Genomic DNA, 23,680 nt, shown 5'->3' with positions numbered 1-23,680 from the left:
AATTCTTACAAATCTGAATCTCCCAATGCAACAATCATGATGCATTTAGCCTCTACAAGGGGGGCTCCTTGGCATGGTGAAGAGGCACTTGGTCTGAGGAATTAGATCTTTTGGTCTCCTTCCTCAGACCGAACCTAATTACCCTCCCATACCCCCTTCCCTATTCCATCCTCCCTTTTCTCCTCCTCCCCCATCTCTCCCCTATTCCCTTCCTATTTTCAGCCTTTGGGATTCTTCCCACAGACACACTAGTTCCTAGGTAGGGGGAAGGGTACCAGGGTCCATCCCATTCCATTGGCACTGGTGTAGTTTGCCGTGAAATCTGGATCACCTGGAGGTGTCTCGATCCCTCTCCAGTCTCCTGAGGGGTGGCTTTGGGTGTCTTTCGGGTGACAGGCATATCTCTGGAGGCTGTCTGTCGGATTCCAGGGAATGGTGGCTGAAGGAGGTATGCTTTGTGGTGGGTGTCTGGTCGCCCTCTCTCTCTTGTCCACCGAGGTGGCTCGATGGATGTGAGGTTGTTATCCCGGATTGCTTGTTACTGGCATGAAGGATAGGGTATGGCATGGGTTCCATGCTGCATCTGCACTACTTGTGGTGCTTGGGTTCTTTTGGGTGCAGAGGAGGATTTATGGCCCTTTTTTGCCTCCAAGGAGCTATTCCTCTACATTCCTCCTTTTTTTTTTTTTCTTTCTTTTTTTTCTACAAAACAAGAAAGAATGCCATAACCATGGAGTCCCAAATCCATGAACCTGCATCTCCCCCGGGCTCCTTACCGATACTGCACCCTATTCCAACCTTGCCTCGTTATTTGACCACTCTTCGTACATTCCTAATGACCCTGTACCTTTTGCTGGAGCCATTTTGTCACCCGCCTCAGGTACCGGGGTTTCAACTGATTCCTTCGATACATCAGACCTCTGCTCTTCTTTGACATTGCTTCCAGCTTCTCCCTCTACGGTGCGACAGTTTTCCGATCACCTGCCCATACCACATCGGACCCACTCCGGTCCCACACCTAAACACCCAAGACCATTACCTGATGATACTTCTTCGCTTCCCTCTCATTCTTCTCAGAAATGACTGGCACGTCATGCATTCCCTTTACACACTATATTTCAAAATACTCAATCGACTAAGTTTTTTACTCTACAACCGACTTCTACTGCCTATCTTTCTGACCATAGTATTGGTGAGGCGCTCCTACACCATGTTGGTAAACATGCATCTTTTCATGCTCTCGAGCGGTACACGCATCACTGTCCAGAATGTTAACCAAGCTCATTATCTTTTTCTCCTTACAGCTATCGATACTATTCCTGTAACTATTGGAAAACGTCATTCCCTCACTTCTTGGTACTGTCATTCTGCCCCATACCATTGTCCAACAGAATATCCAAACATGTGGTGATAACATTCTGGAACAGCTAGTACTCCAAGGCCTCCCAATCCTCAAAGCAGACATTATGTCCTCCCTGCCTGCAGGCGGAGACAATACCCTTGCAATGTAGCTCGCTTGACTTTTGACTGCCATGAGCTTCCGTCCTCTGTATATATAGCGGGACACCATTTACAAGTACGAAAGGTGATCCCTACACCGCAACAGTGTAGAAAACGGTGGCGTTTTGGTCATCCAGCAAAATATTGTAGGTCCATGGCCGAATGCCCAGTCTGTGGTGCCAACGACCATACCAATATATCTTGTAGTCTACCTCCCTCTTGCCTTAATTATCATGAGGCTTGCCCATCTTACTCTTGCTGCTGCCTAGTTTACTTAAATGAGTGTGAAATGCATTGTCTTAAAGAGGCAGAAGGCCTTCCATATGCTATGGCAGTCTCTCGTCTACGCCTCCAAGGGAAACTTCCCTGTATTTCTTATTCCTGAGTTACTAAACGTCTTCCCCTCCTCTGGGGTCCCAACTTTTGCAGCCTCCTCTATGATCACCCATTCCTGTAGTCACCCCTGTTTCTAATTCTTTTGCTGTCCTGGACTCAGAAGTCACTATCTCGGCACCTCATTCTGTTCTCATCTCTTCCTCTTCTCACTCATAAGTTTGTGTGCTTACAAGACCTCGTACAACACCTACTCCTCATTGCCCCTCTCCTTCTCTGAAGTCCAAAACATCCCCATTGTTAAAATCTCCTTTAACCACTCCTTCCCTTCTGCATCCTGCACATTTTTCCTTCCCAGTCTCTGTACCTGGTTCTTCACCTCTAACTGGCTCTGTTACGAGTGTGGAGGTTCATCCTCCTCGTACAGTACCTTCTTCTCTTGTCCTGTCCCAAGTTTCTTCCTCTTCTGCCCCCTCCCAGGTCATGTCCTCTCCTGTCCCCTCTCAAGTTTCTTCCCCAGTTCCCTCGACCCTTTCATTCTCCCTTTGGTACAGTCTATCGTCACCCCGATCTTTACTCACCCTCATCCTTCCATCTCCAATATTGTACCACATACAATGTCCTTGTCCTCTGAAACACTTGAAGATATCTCAGAATATATTGAGAAGATTAGACCATTGATGGACACTGATCCACCTCCTGTTCCTCCTCTTCACTCTTCTCCATCTGCACAACTCCTTTCTTTGCAGCATCCTGCTTACAAGTTTTCTGCTGCCTCCGTGTGTGGACTTTTCTAACCCTACTAGTCTGTAGATACCTCTACCTTCAGATTTTTTGTATCTTTCTCTTTGCAAATCATGGCTTACTTACAGTGGAATATCCGAGGCCTCAGAGGTAACCAGGATGAGCTTCAGGTATTGCTCTCCCAGTTTTCCCCTGTTTGTATTTGTTTACAAGAACCCAAATTATGCTCTGCTGTTTTTCATCCCATCTCGGGCTATGATTTCTTACATTCATCAGATCCTTTTCCCGATAGATCCTTTAATGAAGGTGCACTTCTTATATGCAGTGGTATTCCATACCATCAGCTCTTTGTTCATACTTCGCTGCATTACACTGCAGCCTGTATCTACTTGAATAAGTGGTATATAATCTGTTCTTTGTATCTCCTTCTCAGGCATTATCCCAGATGTTGCATTTCTGATTTCTTCCTTACTGCCACCACTTCTATTACTTGGTGATTTTAATGCCCACCATTTCCTCTGGGGGTCTCGCTGTGACTCTTGCGGCATTCAGTTGGAGGCTTTTCTCGTTTCTCTCCCCCTCCATATTTTAAATACGGGTGCTCCCACCCATTTTGATCCTCGTACTCATTCTCTCTCATGCATTGATCTCTTGGTCTGCTCCCCCTCAACTGTACTAGACTTCACCTGGTCTGTCCTGGACTCACATGAGAGTGATCATTTTCCAATCGTCCTTCCTTCTTCCTATTCACCACCTCCTTGTAGCCCACGCTGGCAATTTGACCGAGCAAATTGGGACCTTTACTTGCATCTAACTGCTTTTAGTGAGGTTCCTTATTTGTCCACCATTGATGAGCTTTTACACCTCAACCTCAGTTTTAACCGCAGCTTCACATTCTTTACCCCAAACTTTGGACAGGCATTCTTAGAAGTGCATGCCTTGGTGGTCTCCTGCTTGTGCTCGGGCAGTATGTTTGAAACGTGCTGCATGGGGCAGGTACCGGTACAATAGAACCAGAGAGAGACTCCTTGATTTTAAGCAGAAGAGAGCAGTCACTCGCCATGTCATCAGTGATGCTAAACACACTTGCTGGTGGGATTATGTTTCTACCATCACTTCTGCTTCCTCTATGAGTGCAGTCTGGAAAAAAGTACGGAAACTGAGTGGTAAATACTCTCCCGACCCAGCTCCTTGTTCTTGTTGGTTGCCGGTGTTGTCACCGAAATATTGCAAACCCTCTTGTCGCTTCTTTTTGATTATAATAATAATAATAATAATAATAATAATAATCTTTTCCGTATCTCTCAGGGGCTTCATCTATGCCCTTCGTTTCATTCCTCAAAGTCTGCCAGAGAGTTAGAGCCCTTAAACTTTTCTTCTATCAGAGAAGAATCTTATAATGTGCCTTTTACACTTCTGGAACTGGAGGCGACACTCACCTTGCTGGTCATCAGCAGCAGGGCCTGACGACATTCATATTTGTATGCTATAGTATTTACATGGGTCAGCCCTTGCAGTCCTCTTACGACTCTTTAATCTTATTTGGTCACAAGGAGTTGTTCTCCAGTTGTAGAAATCTGCCATTGTTCTCCCTTTCCACAAACCGGCTACTACAGGAGATGCCTTCCACTATCGTCCCATTGCTCTTACCAGTACAGTTTGCAAGGTGATGGAATGTCTGGTAAATAGACGTTTGATGTGGCATTTAGAGACAAACAATAGTCTACCCACTAGTCAATATGGCTTTCATAAGGGCCGTTCTACCATTGACCCCTTACTATGCTTAGACACACATGTTCATAATGTCTTTGCTAATAACCACTCAGTTATCGCCATCTTTTTTGATCTTGAGAAGGCATACGACTCTACTTGGAGGTATAATATCTTGGCCCAGGCCCACTCCTTAGGCCTCCAAGGCAATCTACCATTTTCCCTAAGAACTTTTTAATTGAAAGACATTTCTGTGTTTGGGTTAACGATATATTTTCCCCGGACTTTGTCCAGGCTGAAGGTGTCCCCCAGGGGTGTGTTCTGAGCACAACACTTTTTCTCCTGGCTATTAATGATCTGGCCTCTATTCTTCCATCCAATATTTGGCCATCGCTCTATGTTGATGACTTGTCTATAGCTTGTGCTGGCGCTGACTGTCACCTCATTGTAATCTCTCTCCAGCATGTGGTCAACCGTGTTTCCAATTGGGCCACCACTCATAGGTTTAAATTTTCTAGTACTAAAACTCGCCAAATTACTTTCACTAGACATTGTCATTTTTGATCCTCCATTGTACCTATATGGCCTGTGTATCCCAGAATGTGAAACGGTCAAGTTTCTCTGCCTTCTGTTTAACCGTAGGTTATCATGGAAACCTCACATTACCTCTCTGAAGGCAACTTGTCATAGCTGGCTGAACCTCCTTAAAACACTCGCTCATCTTTCATGGGGGGCTGATTGCAGAACTCTCTTTCGACTACATTCAGTCCTAATTTTATCAAAACTTGATTATGGTGACCAGATATATTCATTGGCTTCTCCTGCAACTCTTTCTAGCCTTAATCCCATCCATCACCAGGGATTACATTTCTGCCTCGGTGCTTTTCACTTTTCACTGGTTGAGAGCCTCTATGCAGAGGCGAATATTCCATCCTTGACCGATTGCCGTGATGCTCATTGCCTTCGCTATTATGTTTGATCTTATGACCTCCGCATTCCTTCCATATATAGGATAGTAACTGATGTTAGTAGACATTATTTGTTCGTCACCCCCGTTTACTCCATCCCTTTTCTCTTCACCTACATTTGCTCGTCTTCTCTTCAGTTACCACCTTTCTATGTTCATGTAGCATCTCACTTTTCCCTACCCCCTTGGGAAGTTCTAACTGTTCATTTCTGTTCTTTCCCACTGCCGTGTGCGAAAGCCCAACTGCCTATGGTGGCTTCTTGCTCTCTTTTTCTTAACAAATTCTGACCTCATTCTCATGCCATCACAGTGTACACCGATGGTTCGAAGTCTTCAGACAGCGTTGGATTAGCATCAGTGTTTCTGGACAGTGTCGTGTGAGGGCATTTATCCCCGGCTAGCATTTTTACTTCTGAATTGTATGCCATTTTTGTAGCACTTATCTGTATTGCATCTATGCCTGTGTCACCATTTGTGGTCGTTTCAGATTCCCTCAGTGCTTTACAGGCTATACGAAAATTTGATACACCTCATCCCTTGGTTCTTTGTATCCAACTTTGGTTATGCCGTATCTCTAGCAAGCACAAAGACATTGTTTTTTGTTGGGTCCCCGGTCATGTTGATGTACAGGGCAATGAACAGGCAGACTGCTGCGCGGTCAGCAGTACATGACCTCCCAGTTTCATATAGAGGTACTACATTCACTGACTATTTTGCTGTAATTGCTACCCACCTTTGCAGCCGTTGGCAACAACATTGGTCTGATCTGCTCCATAATAAACTACATTCTATTAAACTGAGTATAGGTTTCTGGTCGTCGTCTTTTCATCAGTGTCAAGGTTGGGAGACTACTCTCTCCTGTCTTCGCATCGGCCACACTTGTCTTACTCAAGGGTATCTTATGGAGAGGCACCCTGCTCCACTTTGAGAATTGTCAGGTTCCAGTTTCTGTTAGCCACATTCTGTTGGACTGCCCACTCTATCAATGAGCAGACAGAATTTACCTCCAACGTCGTCACCACTCTACTGCCCTTACTTTACCTTCCCTTCTTGCTGATGGACCCTCCTTTAACCCAGACTGTCATTGACTTTTTGACAGCAACTTATTTACTGCACAAACTCTGATGATGATGATGCCTCTAGTATTCCTCGCAGCCCTTTCTACCTCAGTCTCTTGCTACCCTCTACCCCTGCACTATCCACTGCCTCACTGCACTCCATAACCTAATAATCATAACTCTCCCTCTTGCTACTTAATACCCCTGCATCCTTCCCTGCCTGGCAGCACTGTATGACCCTTGTAAGTTTAGTGCTTCTTTTTTCGATTATAATAATAATGCATTTAGGGAGACCATATGTTTAAATGACCCAGTGGGTAATATTAGTGGATGCCCCTGGGCATATGGGGTATTCTCTACCATTTTGACTTTGGCAAGAATCAAATAAGTTGTTTCCAACAATGTACAACTCATACAGGTTGTCACCTCTTCAAGGAATGCTCCTTGGCATGGTGAAGAGGCTTTTGGTCTGAGGAATATGACCCTTTGGTTTTCTTCCACCAACTGAACCTAATTACCCCCCGATAAACCCCTTCCCTACCCCATCCTCCTTTCCCCATCCCTCCTTTCCCCATCCCTTTCCCCATCCCTCCTTTCCCCATCCCTCCTTTCCCCATCCCTCCTTTCCCCATCCCTCCTTTCCCCATCCCTCCTCCTTTCCCCATCCCTCCCCTCTCCTCCCTTTCCTACTTTTGGCCTCTGGGGCCCTCCCCTCAGGAATTCAAGTTCCTAGGTTGGGGGATGGATATTGTTGTCTGTCCCTTTCCATTGAGGTCTTTGGTGTTGGTGTAGTTTGCCACAGAATCTGGACCATCAGGGGATGTCCCAGTTCCTCTCCGGTCTTTCGGGTGACAAGTGTATCTCTGGAGGCTACCTGTCAGATTCTGGGAAGTGGTAACAGAAGGAGGTATGTCTTGTGGCGGGTTTCTGACTGCCTTCTCTTTTGTCCACCCAGGTAGCTCAGTAGATGTGAGGGTGCTATCCTCGACTGCTGGTTTACTGGCATGAAAGATAAGGCATGGCACAGGTGCCATGCTGCAACTGCACTACTGGCTGAGCTGAGGTCCTCTTGGGTGTGGGGGGATTTGCAGCCTCTTCATTCCTCCTAGGAGCTGCCCCTCCGCTCCCCCCCCCCCCTTTTTTTTTTAACTTTTTTCGATTTTGGAAAAACATAACACTAATGATCTAACCATGGAGTCTTAAGTCCATGATACTTCTCATCCCAGACCTCTTAATTCTGCGGCACCCTCTTCCTACCCTTGCAGCGCTGTATAGCCCTTGTGGCTTAGCGCTTCTTTTTGATTATAATAATAATCTTCCTACCCTTCGTTATCAGACCTTTCTAACACCCTGGTACCTTCTGTGGGTAACATTCATTGCCCACTCCAGGTGCCATGGTACGAGCTAATTCCTTTGAAACATATTAGACCATGCTTCTAGCTTCTCCCTCTTTGGTGCAACGATTTTCGGATCGCCCATGCATCTCAAGACAGATCATCTCCAGGCCCACACCTAAAGAACCACGACCATTAACAGATTACACTGCTTCAAATACATCTCACTCTTCCCAGAAAAGACCAGCACAACACTTACGACACTCTCTCCTCTCACACACTACACTTCAGAATGATCAATGGACTAAGTTTTTCACTGCAAATGGCATCTCCCACTGACTATCTTTCTGATCATAGTTAAAGCAAGGCATTCCTGCACCATGTTGGTCAAAATATTTTATTTCATGCTCTTAAGAATGGAGCATGCATTGTCACTGGGACATGGGAAGGGCAGGAGACAGGAGCTACTGGATAAGTACAGGTCAGCCATAGAAGTAGTCAGGTCTAAGGGAGGAATGCCAATCATATGTAGCATCTTGCCTAGAAAGGGAGTGGTCAATGAATGAATGTCTAGGGCAATTGGTATAAATTGCTGGCTAGACAGATACTGCAAGGAACTTGCAATCCCATCCATTGATATCAGGGACAAATTCTATGGCAAACGTGATATGTATGCAAGGGATGGGGTTCATCTCTCTGCAGCTGGAGTGGTTGCATTAGTCAATTTGATTGAAGGGGTAATTGATGACTTGTCTAGGACTTTAAACTGATAGATTATAGAGGTATGGGTGTTTGTGGGAAACAACCAGGCTGCAGTATTAGGGTTGCAAACAGCAAATATTACCGGGATACCTCAGGGATGTGTTTAAAAGACAATATTCAAAATAAAATTGCTAGTAAAGGCAAAGCAGTTGATCAACAAAGAGAGATAGGAGAAGGGAACGAGTGACTAGCTCCCTTAAGGTTTACTATACAAATAGTAGGAGTCTAAGAAATAAGATAGATGAGCTGAGATTACTTGCAAGTGCAAGTAATATAGATATTATTGCTATAACAGAGACATGGTTCAACCTGAAAGATAGAGAAATACCTTCGGAATGCAACATACAGAGTTATAAACTATTCCACACTGATAGGGTCAGCAGGAAGGGTGGTGGAGTGGCGATGTATGTCAGAGAAAATTAAAATTGTTGTCTTAGACATGATATAAGATTAGAAACATCAGACACAGAATCTGTTTGGCTACAGTTTCTCGAGGGTCGTGACAATTTTGGGTGTGATTTATAGGCCTCCAAATCTTGATAGGGAGTGCAGTAAGCTGTTATGGGACGAAATTCATAAGGCATCTAGATATGAAAATGTTGTATTATTTGGGAGATTTTAACTTTAGACAAATTGACTCGAACAATGTGACAGGATATCTTGTCTAGTGACTTTCTTGATACGGTTCAGGATTGCTTTTTAAAACAGTTTGTGACAGAACCAACTAGAGGAAACAATCTACATGACTTGGTTCTTGCCAACAAAGAATCACTAATTAATAATCTTGAGGTTAACAATGAGCTTAGGGACAGCAATCACAAATCACTTAGTTTCAAGATACGTATCATGGAATTACCCAGATAACTGGAATCAAATCTCTGTCCCAGACTTTCGCTTGGCCGATTTCATGGGACTGAAAAATTACCTGGGTGGGCTAAATTGGGATGTCCTGACTATGGGTCAGGTAGGCGGTTTTGGTTGCCAATATGACGTTTTTCAGAGCATAGTTCTAACTACCCAGACAACTTTTGTTCCGAGTAGGGAAATTAGATCTAACAAAAATGATCCCAAATGGATGAACAACAGATTAAAACATCTCATTGGTCAAAAGAGAGGCAAATATAGGTGTATCAAAAGTGGGGATGGGCTGTTAAGTAATCAATATATTCAATTAAAGAGAGAAATAAAAAAAAAGGAATAAGAAAAACAAAAAGGGATTATGAGGTTAAGGTTGCAAGGGATTCGAAGACTAACCCAAAAGTGTCCTTTCAGGTATACAGAAGTAAGATTAGGGACAAGATAGGCCCACTTAAGAGTAATTCAGGTCAGATCACTGATAGTGATAAGGATATGTGTGAAATTTTCAATACTTACTTCCTCTCAGTTTTTACCCAGGAAAATGCTCGAGAAATTCCAGAAATAATAGATTATGTAGAACAGGACGATAATAAACTATGCACGATTACAGTAACTAGTGGTATGGTTCTCAGACAAATAGAGAAATTAAAACCTAACCAATCCCCAGGCCCTGATGAACTGTTTGCAAGGGTGTTAAAGGAATGTAAAGAGGAACTTATCATATCTTAGGCTAATCTTTTCAACATATCACTACAAACTAGCATAGTGCCTGATAAATGGCAAATGCAATACCTATTTACAAGGTAGGTGACAGGTCCTTAGATTCGAACTATATACCAATAAGCCTTACCTCCAGAGTGGAAAAATTTATGGAATCAATAATTGCCGAAGCAATTCGTAGCCATCTCGAAAGGCATAAATTGATTAATGAATCTCAACACGGTTTTACAAAGGGGCGTTCCTGTCTTACGAATTTACTAACTTTTTTCACTAAGGTGTTTGAGGAGGTAGATCATGGTAATGAATATGATATTGTGTATATGGACTTCAGTAAGGCTTTCGATAGAGCTCTACATCAGAGACTATTGAGGAAACTTAAGGCACACGGAATAGGAGGAGAAATTTTTTCCTGGGTAGAGGCATGGCTGACAAATAGGCAGCAGAGAATTTGCATAAATGGGGAGAAATCAGAATGGGGGCACGTCACAAGCGGTGTTCTACAGGGGTCAGTGTTGGGCCCCTTGTTCAAAAACTACATAAGCGACATAGATCTGTTGATGACACCAAAATAGGTCGTCCAGTTCATTCTAATGAGGACATTAGAGCACTCCAGGATTATTTAAATAGACTGATGCAGTGGTCGGAGAAGTGGCAGATGCAGTTTAATATAGACAAATGGAAAGTTTTAAATGTTGGACAGGAAAATAACCATGCCACATATAAACTAAATAATGTAGATCTTAATATTACGGATTGCGAAAAGGATTTAGGAGTTCTGGTTAGCAGTAATCTAAAACCAAGACAACAGTGCATTAGTGTTCGCAATAAAGCTAACAGAATCCTTGGCTTCATAGCAAGAAGCATAAATAATAGAAGTCCTCAGGTTGTTCTTCAACTCTATATATCTTTGGTTAGGCCTCATTTAGATTATGCTGCACAGTTTTGGTCACCGTATTACAGAATGGATACAAATGCACTGGAAAACGTACAAAGGAGGATGACAAAGTTGATCCCATGTATCAGAAATCTTCCCTATGAGGATAGACTGAGGGCCCTGAATGTGCACTCTCTAGAAAGACGTAGAATTAGGGGGGATATGATTGAGGTGTATAAATGGAAAACAGGAATTAACAAAGGGGATGTAAATAGCATGCTAAAAAATATCTAACATAGACAGGACTCGCAGCCGTGGCTTTAAATTGGAAAAATTCAGATTCAGGAAAGATATAAGAAAGCACTTGTTTGGTAATAGAGGTGTGGATGAGTGCAACAAACTCCCGAGTATCGTCATAGACGCTAAGACGTTGTGTAGTTTTAAAAATAGGTTGGATAAATACATGGGTGGGTGTGAGTTGGACCTGACTAGCTTGTGCACTAGGTCGGATGCTGTGCTCCTCCCTTAAGTGGCGTGTCTGACCTCACTAGGTCAAGGCATTGGCTTAAGCCGGTGGGAGAATTGGACTTGCCTCGCATAGGCCAGTAGGCCTGTTGTAGTGTTCCTTCTTTCCTATGTTCTTATGTCACAGTGCAAAATGCTAGCCAGGCTCACAATCTTTCTTTTCTTACCTCCATAGATGATATTCCTGTCACGACCCAAAAACACATTTCTCAATTCTTGCAGAGGTACCGTAGTTCTGTTTCATACCATTCTTCAGCATGATTTTCGGACATGTGCTACTGACATTCTGGAGACTTGTGTACTATTTGCCCATATGCAGACACTTCCCCAGCAATGTAGCTCGCTTAATTTTTGACTGCCGAGAATTTATGTTCTCAGTTTACATTGCGGGACAATGTTTACAAGTCAGAGAGTCGATCCCTACACCGCAACAGTGTAGAAATTGCCGGCACTTCGGCCACCCAGCAAAATATTGTAGGTTTATGGCAGAATGTCCAGTCTGTGGTGCTGTCGACCATACCAATACATCTTGCAGCCTACCTTACTCATGCCTTAATTGTAACGAGGCTCACCCGGCTTATTCACACCGTTGTCAAGTTTACTTAAAAGAACGAGAAGTCTGCTATCTCGAAGAGAAAGAGGGTTTCACTTGTGTTACGGCAGTCTCTCATCTCCATCTCTAAGGGAGACATCCACGACTTTCTTATTCTAGAGTTACTAAGCTGCCTCCAACCTCAGTGGAGGTTGGAGGCCTCCAATCTCCACTGAGGAGACTGGAGGCTCCTGTAGTCACAATCTCAGTGGAGGTTGGAGGCTTCTGTAGTCACAACCTCAGTGGAGGTTGGAGGCTTCTGTATTCATAACTTCTACAGTCGCCTCTTTTTATAACTCTGTCCTTGAGTCTTCATCATCTTGCTTGCATGTATTTGTGTCTACAAGACCTTCCACAACTATGCCTTTCCTTCGCCTCTCTACCTCTCCAAAGTCTAAAACATTCCCAAAGTTCAAATCTCCTTTAACTCCTTTATTTATCCTTCTGAAGCATTTTTTCTTTCCAGTTTCAATGCATAGTACTTTACCTCTTACTGTCTCTGTTACGGGTGTGGAGCGTCATCCACCCCGTCATACAGTTCTCTCCTCTCCTGTCCCCTCCCAAGTTCTCACCCTTCCCCTTCTGTCTCTGATATCTAACTACCTGCAACTTCCTTATCCTCTGAAACGCTTGAAGCTATCTCTGACTATACTGAGGACAGAAAACCAGTGATGGACACCGATCCACTTCCCATCACTCCTCCTCTTCCTCACTTTTCTAAACCATCTACACAACGCCTTTCTTCACAACGTTCCCATCCTTCACTGCTTACTCGTTTTCCGCTACTCCACATGTAGACTTTACTAACCCTCCTAGTCCATAGACACCTACTTCTTCATGTTACCAGTATACTTTTCTTTGTAAATCATGACTTATTTACAGTGGAATATTCGAGGCCTTGGGTAATTGGGGGTGAGCTTCAGGTGTTGCTCTTCCAGCTTTTCCCCCTATTTGCGTCTGTTTACGAGAACCTAAACTGCACTCTGCTGTTATCCATCCCAAATGGGCTATATTTTATTGCATTCGTTGGATTCTTTTCCCCATGGAACTTTTAATGAAAATGCACTTCTTGTACACACCAGTATACCACACTATCATCTTTTTGCTCATACTTCGCTGCATTACACTGCAGCCTGCATCTGCCTGAACAAGTGGTACACAGTTTACTCTTTGTATCTTTCCTTCTCGAGCATTATCTGTTACAGATGTTGCATTTCTGGTTTCTTCCTTACTGCCACCTCTTCTCTTATTAGGTGAATTTAATGCTCATCATTTCCTCTGGGAGTCTCATTGTGATTCTCAAGGTGATTAGAGGCTCTTCTCACTTCTCTCTCCTCGCCATGTTTTAAATACGGGTACTCCCATCCATGTTGACACTCGCACTCAATCTCTCTCTCGCAATGATCTCTCAGTTTGCTCCTCATCAACTGCACTCGACTTTACCTGGTCTGTGCTCCCAGAGTGACATGACAGTGATCATATTCCTATCCTCCTCACCTCCCATTCTTATTCTAGCCCTCCTCGAAACCCACGTTGGCAATTTGCATAAGCGAATTTGGACCTTTACTTTTGTCAAACATTTTAGTGAGGAACCTTCTTCGTCCTCCACTGATGAGCTATTACAGCTATTTTTGACCTCGATTTTAATCACGGCTTCACATTCAGTCCCTTGGTGGTCTCCTCCTTGTGCTCCTTGTTTGAAATGTGCTGCATGGGGTCGATATCATTATAATAGGACCACAGAGCAGCTCCTTGATTTTAAGCGGGTGAAAGCAGTTGCCCATCATGTCATCCTTGAAGCTAAACGCACTTGTTGGCTGGATTATTTTTCTGCCATTACCTCGGCTTCCTCTCTCAGTGCAGTTTGGAAAAAAAAGTACGGAAACTGAATGGTAAGTGCTCTCCAGACCCGGCTCCCATTCTTTGGGTTGCCAGTTTCAGCACTGCAAGACCTCTTGAAGTTGCCACAGCGATTGTAAATCATCTTATCCGTATCTCTCAGGGGCTCCATCTGTGCCACTTCTTTCTTTCCTCCAAGTCTGCCGAAGAGTTACTGCCTATATACTTTTCTTCTAGCAAAGCTGAGTCTTTTAATATGCCTTTTAAGTCTCTAGAACTGGAGTCAACACTTTCCTCTTGTCGATCGTCAGGAGCTGGGCCTGATAGCATTCATGTATGTATGCTTCAGCATTTACATCCGTCAACCCTTGCAGTTCTCTTATGTTTTTTTAATCTTATTCGGTCGCAAGGGGTTCTTCCCCAGCTGTGGAAAACTGCTGTTTTGCCTTTTCATAAACCAAGTACTTCGGGCCATGATGCCTCACACTATCGTCCCATTGCTCTTACCAGTGCAGTTTGCAAGTTGATGGAATGTCTAGTAAATAGACGTTTAGTGTGATATTTAGAGAAACACAATAGTCTTCTACTAGTCAACTTGACTTTCGTAAGGGCCGCTCCACTATTAACCCCTTCCTCTGCTTAGATACTTATGTTCGTAATGCCTTTGCTAGTAGCTACTCGGTTACTGCAGTCTTTTTTTGATCTTGAAAAGGCATATGATACTACTTGGAGATATAACATCTTGACTCAAATTCATTTCTTAGGCCTTCTAGGCAATCTGCCACTTTTCCTTAAAAACTTCCTATCTGAGCGATATTTCTGTGTGAGGTTAATAACTTGCTTTCCCCAGACTTTGTCCAAGCTGAAGGTGTCGCTCAGGGATGTATCCTTAGCACTACTCTCTCTGTTTGCTATAAATGATCTGGCATGTGTCATCCCATCCAATATTTGGCCATTACTTTGTCAATTGCTTTGCTATAGCCTGTGAGGTGCTGACTGTCGCTTAGTAGCAGCCTCACTCCAGAATGCTGTTAACCATAAACCATACCACAGGCGGGATTGAACCCGCGGGTTCAATCCCGCCCATGGTATGGTTTGTTTGCAATCGTGTCATTACGATTTCGTGAGTTATGCTGTTAACCATGTTTCCTATTGGGCCACTACGCATGGGTTTAAATTTTCTGGTGCTAAAACGCACCAGATTGCTTTCACTAGACGTTCTGTTGTCTCTTTGCTCCATTGTACCTGTATGGCTCCCATATTCCTGAAAGTGATAGTTAGATTTCTCGGCTTCCTGTTTCACTGACAGCTGTCTTGGAAACCTCACATTACCTCCCTGAAAGCAACTTGCCCTTTCCGGCTGAACTTCCTTAAAACCCTTCCTCATCTATCATGGGGGCGGATCATCGAACTCTTCTTCGACTGCATTCAGCCCTAATTTTATCAAAACTAGACTATGGCAACCAGATTTATTCTGCAGCTTCTCCCGCATCTCTTTCTAAACTTGACCCTATATATCATCAGGTATTACGTTTATGTCTAGGTGCTGTCGAGAGCCTAATGTTCCATCCTTCAACAATCGCCGTGATGCCCATTGTCTCTGCTATTTTGTCTGCTCTCATGACCTTCACAATCCTTCTACATACATGATCCGTAGTAACAGACGCTAGTCATGGTCCATTATTTGTTCACCACCCCTGTTTACCCCGTCCTTTTCCGCTTTGTCTCCACTTTTGACTTCTCTTCAGTTACCCCCTTTATATGCTCATCTAGCATCTAACTTTTCTCTTTTCCCCTGGGAGGTTCTGACTGTTCATGTATGTACGTCCCAATTGCTGTGCGCGAAAACTCAAACACCTACAGTTGCTTCTCGCTCCCTTTTTCTCAACCACTTCCGGTGTCATTTTCATGCCATTGCAGTGTACACTGATGGTTCTAAATCCTCTGATGGTGTCGGGTTTACAGCAGTGTTCCTGGACAGTGTTGTGCCAGGGGCTTTATTAGACTCAGCTAGCATTTTTACAACTGAACTGTATGCAATTCTTATTGCAATTATTTGTATTGCGTTTATGCCTACCTCAACATTTGTCGTAGTCTCGAACTCCTTCAGTGCTTTGCAAGCTATTAAAAAAATTGATTCACTTAATCCCTTAGTTCTTCATATACAACTTTGGTTGCACCGCATTTCTAGCAAAAACTAAGAAATCGTTTTCTGTTGGGTCCTTGGTCATGTTGATGTTCAGGGTAACGAGCAGGCAGACTGCTGCGCAGTCAGCGGTACATGACCTCCCAGTTTTATATTGAGGTATTTTATTTTCAGACTATATTGTTATAATTTCTAACCGCCTTCACAACCATTGGCAACACCATTGGTCCAGTATGACCCATAACAAATTATATTCCATCAAGCCAAGTTTAGGTTTCTGGATTCTTGAAATCGATGCCGAGGTTGGGAGACTACGCTCTCCCGTCTTCGCATCAGGCACAGCCATTTTGCTCATGGGTATCTCATGGAGAGGTGCCCTGTTTCAGTCTTTGAGAATTGTCAGGTTCCAATTTCAGTTTGCCATATTCTGTTGGACTGTCCTGTCTTTCAACGAGGATACAGAATTTACCTCCAACGTCGGCACAGCTCTAACACTTACTTTATCTTCCTTGCTGACAGCTCCACCTTTAACTCAAACTCCCTCTTTGACTTTCTGACAGCAACCGATTTATTACACAAACTTTGATAATACTTCCTTTAGCACTCCTCTCAGCCCCTTCTAACTCTGCCTCTGTTATCCTTGGCTACTCTGTTCCAGCAACACATCTCTCCCCTGGAGCGCTGTATGACCTTAGTGGGTTTAATGCTCGGTTTTGACTATAATAATGCAGGTTGTTGGTTCCACTTAACAGAGACTGCTCATTAGTTAATATTTTTTTACACACCAGCCATCTTCCACTGGGGTAGGGCGATCTGAAAAATGAGAAACACTTTATAAAGCTTTTCTCTGTACATTTAGTAATTTTTTTAAGAGAAGGGGTTACTAGCTTATTGCTCCCGGCATTTTAGACATCTCTTACAACACTCATGGCTTGCGGAGGAAGGAATCTTTTTTCCACTTCCCCACGGAGTTAGTTAAAATATATTAAAAAGAGAATGCTAAACCTGAATGGATCATATAGCGCCAAACTACTGCTCTGTGTGTATGGCTAAGTTAAAATAATCTACTGAAAGGTGAGGCACATAAGGGAAGGGGGTCTGTCTCAGCATGGGTTTTGAGGAACTCTAGGTCTAGTAGGTAATAAATTATTCTGTCAAAAACCTTTCAGCCATTTTATGAGAGGTGAAAAAAATTTAGTCTTGTCTCTGTACGGAAACAAACTCCCAGCTGTTTTCATTGTGATTTTATTAAAGTATCTATGATTTGTGAGTGACTTGGAGGGAAGAGTTCAGGTCTTAACTCTTTCGGTTAGCTGGGGAAAGGGCCACCTTGTGTTGTGAACAAATTAGGGAACAGAAGACTGAAGAAGGCAATTTACCAAAAGGGTGAAAAGGTTTGCTCATTGCCCCTGGGTAAGAAAGTGGTCAAGTATTTCATAAAAGGTGGTTAAATGACTTGGGGAAATCAGTTGGATTGGATCTAGCAAGTCTTATCAAGTGTAATTTAAAAGGTGGGAATAAGTATTGACTTCGGGATGAAGTCGTTCATTCACACCCCTTAGTAAATTGTGGCGGAGATTAACTGCTCTACTGAGAAAAGTAGGAAAAAACTCACAAGATACTTCTATTTCCCTTTCAGTATGATAGTAAAACCATTCACACCGTGGGGGCTCCTAAAGACAGGCTCCAGAGAGAAGATGGAATTCACAGAAATAAACCTACAGGTTCTTTCTGTGTTCCACAGTAGAGGAACTTTCAATCTTCTACATATAGTCAGGAAATATTTCTTCAATTTTCTGTAGGCAGTCGTGAAATATTTCTTCAGCCTCTGTATAGTCAGGAAGTGAAATGACCAGGAAGAAAAAAAAATGAGGCAGGCTCCATACACAACTTTAAGAATAGGTATAAGAGGGCCCTGTGAGGCTAGGAGTAAGGCCAGTTAATGGGGGGCAGGGCCAGGAACTGAGACATGATCCCTGCAACCATAAGTAATATAGGTGTCTTTATGTAGTCTACATTCTGGATGTTAATATAATGAATACTATTATCTTACTTTTGAGTTTCTTTGACAGTCTATTACAAGCGAATTTCTTTGAGCGACCTTCACGGCTTTCGGGTAATGGTCTCCGTGTGGGTTCCTACACGCCACTTAAGCACCCTAAGAGACACAATTAACACACTGAAACGGTCTGGCAGAGAGGGAATTAAGTCCCGTCTGTGTTCGCGTTTCGTGACCATCACATTACATGGTCTCCAACACCCACGTCACTCGGGCTCCTCCAGGGAAATACCTTAATGCAGGCACGACAGAGAACAGTAGAGAGTCATTAGCGTGGCCAGGTGGCTGAGCCGCCTGCACTGCCAGCAAGTTCAGACAAACATACTGCTTCTGCTTACCTATTTTCCCAGTAAAAAAACATCATTGTCAAGACATCCTTCAGGTTATTAAGCTAGGAGACTCATTAACCCATAATAAACCAACAAAGACAAGCAAATATAACTCATTTCTCTTGGGGTCCTTCCCCGGAATGTGATCCATAGCAGTTGAACAGCACTTTGGTACCTGTTTACTGCTAGGTAAACACCTTGTTTATACACCTCGGCCGCTCGGGAATAGAACCCGGGTCCTCTCAGCTGTTAACCAAAAAGATTCCCACTGAACAACAGTTCATCCATCCCTTGTGGCCTCTTTCCATGATAGTAGTTGTAGGTACAGCGTATAGCGTCTGATTAGGAATGCTCCATATAACCTCCCGGTGAAAAGCTCTTGATTCAAGGAATTGAATCAAGAGCCTGTTTGCCTCCCATTCCTCCAAGATAAATTAGACAGGTAGTCGAAAGACTGGGACCCGTGTTAGGACACGTCCCTGGCGAATATTATAAAAGTCCTATATTCCAGGCGCCGTATGACCCATACGCGTTTAGCGCTTTCTCGTGAAACTAATAATAATAATAATAATGGATTTAGCCCCTAGACATTGCTTTCATTAGAGAGCCAACCCAAAAGTGACAACATATTTGTCAAGTAAATACATAAATCAATTTTGAAAATCTAGGAACAAATTTTTTTGTAACTAAATTCTAGAAAAAAGATAGGGATTTAGTGTGTATGTGTGTGTATTTACCTAGTTTTTCACTTCCCCATATTACAAAAAACTGAACTTAATCTCTTGAGCCCTGATACTTTCGATCTTTTCACACTGTTTTATATCTTTGGTCTATGAGCCAGAGGAGGGAGTATAGAGATAAATGGTTGAGAGAACCGACAAGTTGATAAACTAGATACATGTGCAACACTTAGGTATCTTTACTGCGGAAACGTTTCGCCACACAGTGGCTTCATCAGTCCAATACAAAGAATAGTGACGATCAGAAGAAGACTGAGGTAATCAGTCCTCCAGTCTGGAGTCAGTGTTATAATTATCATATGAGTTCACCAATCTTGAAAATAATATAGCATGTGAGCGAAGAAGGGGCTTATATACCGTAGACTGGTGAGGTGAAGAACTCGTAGGCGGTGTCACATGTGTCTAATTTATCAATTTGTCGGTTCTCTGAATCATTTATCTACATTCCTGTCAGGCACAGCAACATCTTGGGATCTTAATATAGGGAATTTTACGCTGCCTAACTTATAGGCATGACCTACTTCCACCTGTGGATTTGTCCAAGGTGACACCACCTACGACTGCTTCACCTCACCCTTTTACCTGGAGAGGCCTGTCTGCAGTATATAAGTCCCTTCGCGTATGTGCCGTATTCTTTTCAAGACTGATGGACTGATTACATCGACTTCGGGCTGAGTGACTGATTACCTCAATCTCCTTCTGATCTTCACTATTCTTTTTTGTATAGGACTGATGAAGCCACTGTGTGGCGAAACGTTTCCGCAATAAAGATACCCAAGTGTTGCACATGTGTCTAATTTATCTAGGAAGGGAAGAATGGCAGTGGCTATTTAAAGATTATAAAGAAGTTCCCATCAAATGTGTTTACTCACACCCAGCCCGTTCCGTGATTTCTTTTTATACATCAAACGTAAACAAATCTGAGAGAGAAAAATCTCACAGGAGACTAAAAACAAGAAAGAATGGTACTCTGTGCATTTTGACCTCTAGTCTATACATACAATAATAACATGGTTATAACTATGACCATAATTATACAAGGGTTGGCCGGTAAGCCAGCTGAAGGCCTCGGTCAGATGACCAAAAGCTGCAACGGCAGGTCATCATCATCTGACTAAGACCTGCATCAGGAAACACTTGCCCTGTTTTTTGACGAACTTCATTTAACCTATCCAGTCTTTAGACTACCACTGTATTGATTACCTACAGACTACCTTTCTACTGGTTACCTATAAACTACTCGTCTTCCATGTTTAAGGCTCTTGTTAAATTTTCTCTCTCTCGGTAATATGTGTTTATTATACTTTGTTGCAACAGTGTTAATAAATTTGTTCATTCAAAGCAAAATATTCGGTGCTACTAAATGAGCAATAAAAATGCAAATGTGCATGAATTAATAATTTATTACTTCAGTGTAGTTTGTCAACAATATTTTCAAAGTAAAAGTATGATAGTTTATCTAGTAAATTACATGTTAATCATCATAGTCTTTCAGTCGTCTGTACTCTTCAGTCTTTATGCCCGATATTTGTTCTGTACTCTCAACATTTTATGCGTCATTTACAGCACTTTTTTGAAAGATGTTAGCAAAATACTTAGGCAATGTACGAACTGACCTTTTTATTTGGCTACGACTAGATTTTGTTTACTACAACCACTACTATTCATGTGTTCTGTTTGTTAAAAAACGAAACACACATTTAGTGACCTTATTTTATGGGTTATAACTACACGGTAGCATTTGTCAAATGCCACATTGTGATTTTACCTACCAAGGAACGGATTTTACATGGCTTGGGACTGGGTTCGTTATTGTTCCAGGCATATGCACATGATATACCAGAATATACTTCTATATATCTTAGCTCTCAAATAGTGTGTAAATTATGAAAATAAAAAACGGATATAACAGAGAAATGATGGAGGGATGGTCAAACTAGTGGCTTCGGTATTTATCCTCTTTAAGGACAAGCAAGGTTAATGCAGATTTGGAAAGGTGAAAACAGACATGAAATTTATTATAGATTGTGGTACATATGCTACAAATGTCACTTACACACACACACACACACACACACACACACACACACACACACACACACACACACACACACACACACACACACACACACACACATGGTACGCGATGAGGTGTCAGAGTGGGCGCCTGTGACAAGCGGGGTTCCACAGGGGTCAGTCCTAGGACCTGTGCTGTTCTTGGTATATGTGAACGACATAACGGAAGGGATAGACTCAGAAGTGTCCTTGTTTGCAGATGATGCGAAGTTAATGAGAAGAATCAAATCGGATGAGGATCAGGCAGGACTACAAAGAGACCTGGACAGGCTACAAGCCTGGTCCAGCAACTGGCTCCTTGAGTTTAACTCTGCCAAATGCAAAGTCATGAAGATTGGGGAAGGGCAAAGAAGACCGCAGACACAATATAGTTTAGATGGCCAAAGACTGCAAACCTCACTCAAGGAAAAAGATCTGGGGGTGAGTATAACACCGAGCATATCTCCTGAGGCGCACATCAATCAGATAACTGCTGCAGCATACGGGCGCCTGGCAAACCTACGGATAGCGTTCCGATACCTCAGTAAGGATTCGTTTAAGACTCTGTATACCATTTACGTCAGGACCATACTGGTTTATGCAGCACCAGTTTGGAATCCACACCTAGTCAAGCGCGTCAAGAGATTAGAGAAAGTGCAAAGGTTTGCAACAAGACTAGTCCCAGAGCTACGGGGATTGTCCTACGAAGAAAGGTTGAGGGAAATCGGCCTGACTACACTGGAGGACAGGAGGGTCAGGGGAGACATGATAACGACATATAAAATACTGCGCGGAATAGACAAGGTGGACAAAGACGGGATGTTCCAGAGAAGGGACACAGACACAAGAGGTCACAATTGGAAGTTGAAGACTCAGATGAATCAAAGGGATGTTAGGAAGTATTTCTTCAGTCATAGAGTAGTCAGACCGTGGAATAGCCTAGAAAGTGACGTAGTGGAGGCGGGAACCATACATAGTTTTAAGGCGAGGTATGATAGAGCTCATGGGGCAGGGAGAGAGAGGACCTAGTAGCAATCAGCGAAGAGGCGGGGCCAGGAGCTGTGAATCGACCCCTGCAACCACAAATAGGTGAGTACAAATAGGTGAGTACACATACACACACACACACACCACTACCGTTTTTGTTTACTTATTTGTTTCATGAATTACTGGAAAAAGCCACTTTATCTGATCGTGAATTTTTCAGCGTCGATAAATTTAGCTGACACTACCAGAATGTCCCACTCCACGTTCACGTGTGCCTGGAGCCACTCCACGTTCACGTGTGCCTGGAGCCACTCCACGTTCACGTGTGCCTGAAGCCACTCCACGTTCACGTGTGCCTGGAGCCACTCCACGTTCACGTGTGCCTGAAGCCACTCCACGTTCACGTGTGCCTGGAGCCACTCCACGTTCACGTGTGCCTGGAGCCACTCCACGTTCACGTGTGCCTGGAGCCACTCCACGTTCACGTGTGCCTGGAGCCACTCCACGTTCACGTGTGCCTGAAGCCACTCCACGTTCACGTGTGCCTGAAGCCACTCCACGTTCACGTGTGCCTGGAGCCACTCCACGTTCACGTGTGCCTGGAGCCACTCCACGTTCACGTGTGCCTGGAATCACTCCACGTTCACGTGTGCCTGGAGCCACTCCACGTTCACGTGTGGCTGGAGCCACTCCACGTTCAAGCCACTCCACGTTCACGTGTGCCTGGAGTCACTCCACGTTCACGTGTGCCTGGAGTCACTCCACGTTCACGTGTGCCTGGAGCCACTCCACGTTCACGTGTGCCTGGAGCCACTCCACGTTCACGTGTGCCTGGAATCACTCCACGTTCACGTGTGCCTGGAGTCACTCCACGTTCACGTGTGCCTGGAGCCACTCCACGTTCACGTGTGCCTGGAGCCACTCCACGTTCACGTGTGCCTGGAGTCACTCCACGTTCACGTGTGCCTGGAGCCACTCCACGTTCACGTGTGCCTGAAGCCACTCCACGTTCACGTGTGCCTGGAGCCACTCCACGTTCACGTGTGCCTGGAGCCACTCCACGTTCACGTGTGCCTGGAGCCACTCCACGTTCACGTGTGCCTGGAGCCACTCCACGTTCACGTGTGCCTGGAGCCACTCCACGTTCACGTGTGCCTGGAGCCACTCCACGTTCACGTGTGCCTGGAGCCACTCCACGTTCACGTGTGCCTGGAGCCACTCCACGTTCACGTGTGCCTGGAGTCACTCCACGTTCACGTGTGCCTGGAGTCACTCCACGTTCACGTGTGCCTGGAGTCACTCCACGTTCACGTGTGCCTGGAGTCACTCCACGTTCACGTGTGCCTGGAGCCACTCCACTTTCACGTGTGCCTGGAGCCACTCCACTTTCACGTGTGCCTGGAGCCACTCCACGTTCACGTGTCCCTGGAGCCACTCCACGTTCACGTGTGCCTGGAGTCACTCCAAGTTCACGTGTGCCTGGAGCCACTCCACGTTCACGTGTGTCTGGAGCCACTCCACGCTCACGTGTGCCTGGAGCCACTCCAC

The sequence above is a fragment of the Cherax quadricarinatus genome, chromosome 21 (assembly GCF_038502225.1).
Source record: "Cherax quadricarinatus isolate ZL_2023a chromosome 21, ASM3850222v1, whole genome shotgun sequence".
NCBI lineage: Eukaryota > Metazoa > Arthropoda > Malacostraca > Decapoda > Parastacidae > Cherax > Cherax quadricarinatus.
The sequence above is the reverse complement of the archived record's forward strand: the minus strand, read 5'-3'. Positions refer to the sequence as shown.